This window comes from Sander vitreus, chromosome 19 (assembly GCF_031162955.1).
Source record: "Sander vitreus isolate 19-12246 chromosome 19, sanVit1, whole genome shotgun sequence".
Classification (NCBI taxonomy): Eukaryota; Metazoa; Chordata; class Actinopteri; order Perciformes; family Percidae; genus Sander; species Sander vitreus.
The window spans coordinates 6929437-6932564 of record NC_135873.1 but is presented as its reverse complement, the minus strand read 5'-3'; the positions used below and the strand labels follow the sequence as shown (position 1 = coordinate 6932564).

At 58.2% G+C, this 3128-nt stretch overlaps 1 pseudogene; it reads right to left on the bottom strand.

Annotated features, from left to right (window-relative positions):
- Nucleotides 1-215: 215 nt before the first annotated feature.
- LOC144534612 (uncharacterized) lies at nucleotides 216-1683 on the bottom strand (annotated as a pseudogene).
- Between the last annotated feature and the right edge of the window lie 1445 nt (nucleotides 1684-3128).

The following is a 3128-nucleotide window of genomic DNA, read 5'->3' as shown; positions in this document are numbered from 1 at the left end:
CGTGGCAGGATGAATAGGCTTTGACTGTGGACGGAGCCAAGTCGTTATGGAGATGTTTGGAGATAAGTCAACACGAGAGGCAGGGGACACGATATAGGGTCTGTTTCCCTCTACGTGCCCCAGCGCTGGTAAGCGGGCCAACGCGCCGCATAACACACTGTTGTAGAGGGGGCTCTCGCGCTCTGAATAGTGCGCACCACGGCAGGAGCCTAACCTCAGCAAGCGTTCCCGCACAGCAGCCAGCCCCACAGTCGCTGGGTTATCACCGGGGGGTGGGATATCGCACCGTCCAGCTGTGACAGGGCGTCCACGCGCCACGGCAATTGCCAGGGGGGATCCGCCAGCAGCTGGACCAGCGTCGGGAACCAGGATGCGCTCGTGCGCTCCGGTGCCACCAGGATGACCGACAGATTCTCCTCCTGGATGCGTTCCAGGAGACGAGGGATCAGACGGACCGGGGGAAAAGCGTATAGGAGGGTTCTGGGCCAGGAATGGTGGGAGAAAGCGTCCACGCCGAGGGGTGGATTGTCCCGTGTGCTCAAGGAAAATCACAGAGCGCACTGTGTGTTTTCTCGTGAGGCGAACAGATCCACCTCCGCTTCCCCGAACTTGCTCCACAGCTTCTGAATGATAGTGGGATTCAATTTCCACTCGTTGTGAGAGGGCCCTCCCCTCGACATTAGGTCTGCCGCCCGGTTTAGTATCCTAGGGATGTAAACAGCCTTGAGGGACAGCAGATGATTGTGTGCCCACAGCAGAAGGCTCCTGGCTATTTCCAATAGCCGGGCCGAACGTACGCCGCCCTGGCGATTTATGAACGCTGCTGCTGTAACATTGTCTGTTTGTACAACAACATGCCTCCCCGCTACCACTGGGGCGAAGTGCTTTAAAACCTTCAGCACCGTGGACAGCTCCAGGCAGTTTATGTGTGGGAGAGGGGGAGGTGGCCACAGATAGATAAGATAAACTAGCCAGATAAAATATCGATTGTGTGGGAACCAATGAGCTTTTCTGCCAGTTTATGGCGAAACCCAGTGTCTGCAGGTGCTGCAGAACTGCCACAGTGTGCAGCGCCGCTGTTTCCCGAGAGGGAGCCAGGATGAGCAAATCGTCCAGATAAAACAGGACTCTGACGCCTTTTTTCCGCAACGGCTGAAGTGCCATCTCCATGCACTTGGAAAAAGTGTGGAAGGCCAGTGAGTAACCGAACGGTAGTCGGTTGTACTGGAAATGAGCCCCTTGGAAAAAGAAGCACAGGAATTTCCTGTGCCTGGGAATGATTTGGATGTGAAAGTATGCGTCTTTCAGATCCACAGATGTAAACCATTCTTGGTGGCGCACGCATTCCAACACGTCTGATAGTCAGCATGTGGAATGGACGCTCCATGACGCACCGGTTGAACTGGGACAGGTCGAGGATGGGGCGTAACCCGCCTGACTTTTTTGGAGTGAGAAAGTAGCGGGAGTAAAATCCCTCGTTCTCCTCCGCCGGAGGAACGTGGGAAATTGCTCCTTTGACAGCAGTTCCTGTAGTTCTGACATCATGGCGTCTGATTCTGCCTGGGATGACACAGTTGTCTCCAACACGCCCACAAAGCGAGGCGGGGGGAGGCGAACTGGAGTGTGTAGCCCCGCGATATCAGTTTTGACATCCCCGAGTCCATGTGTGTCAGCCTGATCCATGCCGCGCTGTGCTCTGAGGGCGCCTGGTGTGTGCTTGTGTGGGGAACATCTGTCATGACATCAGCGTAATGTTCAGTGGGAACAAGGGCTGCTCGGTTGAAGGGAAACTGTTCTTTAGAAAGACTGAAGTGGCCCTTAAAAGGGCCACTTCAGTCTTTCAACCGTGGACGGAAAGACGTTCCCTGCGCCCCATCATTGCCACCGTCACCGCTGCTTGCTGGGTGGCTCCAGGGGGCAGGTTTGACCAGGTGGGAGCTGCCTTCATTGTCCTTCGGCCCCGTGAAACCTGCCGGTTAGGGGCCGGCTGCTGCTGTGGGGGGGCAGGTGGAGGAGTGGAGGTCGAAGCCTGGGAGGGTGCAGACGCAGTGGAGGTTGTGGGGCGTTTCGTCTTATGGCGGTTGGTGGAGCGGTGGCGCTGCTGTTGGGGAGCCGCTTTCCAGGAGCCAAGCCGCCGCTGGTCGCCTGGTGAAGGTGGGACGTGGCCGTCTGTAAGCGAGGCCCAAATAGTCCATCGGGAGCTATGGGGCCGTACAGAAGCTCATGTCTGACCTCTGTGGGTAGCTGTGACATGTGGAGCCATAGCTTTGCCGATCTCCATGGCTAGCTCCGGTGGCCATGACGGACACGGCGGAGGCTAGCAAAGCTATGTTGTTTTGCGCCGCCAAGCCCTGGGCCGCACATTGGTGAGACCGGTCAGTAACCTGGGCGCAAACCTGATCCTGGGGGGACGGAGGTCGGCTTCCGGTGGCCGAAAAAAGTAGCCTTCAGAAGCAGGATCAACACCAGGCTCGAAGCTCCATAAAGCGTGGCCAGAGTGGAGCCCGTTTGGATGGCGGTTCCTAAGAGTAGACATCACCGCTCAGGAGGCCGCGAGTGGGGGCTGGAAGCTCCGCCGGGAGCGCTATGCCTCTCTGGTCCGCTGCCTTTTATATGATGTCTGGCAGGTCCAGAAAAAGAGCCCTAGTGGTGGAGGGTGGAGCCGTCTGTGGCAGAGGGGAAGACCGCTGAGGCGGTGCCCCTGGCCGTTCTGGAGACAGGGAGAGCCGTAGTGGGAAGGCATTGATCCCTGTCTCGAGTTCCAGTCCTCTCAGCGGGGAGGAAGGAAAACCGGGGAGGGACTCGTCATTCGGGGGAGACGAGTCATCGGACTCGTGCCCGTCAAAGACGCCCTCTTCCAGCGGTTCCAGGGCGTCGACGGTGTCACGTCGGTCTGCCCAGCTGCTGTCCCCCTCTCCGTCGACCTCAAAAGCCAGAAAAGCGCCCGCCCGCCGTTGAAGCTCTTTAGATGGCAGGCGGGCGCAGAACAGACAGGAGGCGTCAGAGGTGAGAGGCAGGTCTCGCTGCGGGGGTGGAGGTCCGGCGAAAAGATGTAGCTGGCCTCGCAGGAGGGGCAGAGGCGGACGCCTCTTCATACTGCTTGCTTGAAGAAAAAGTGGGAGCAGAGC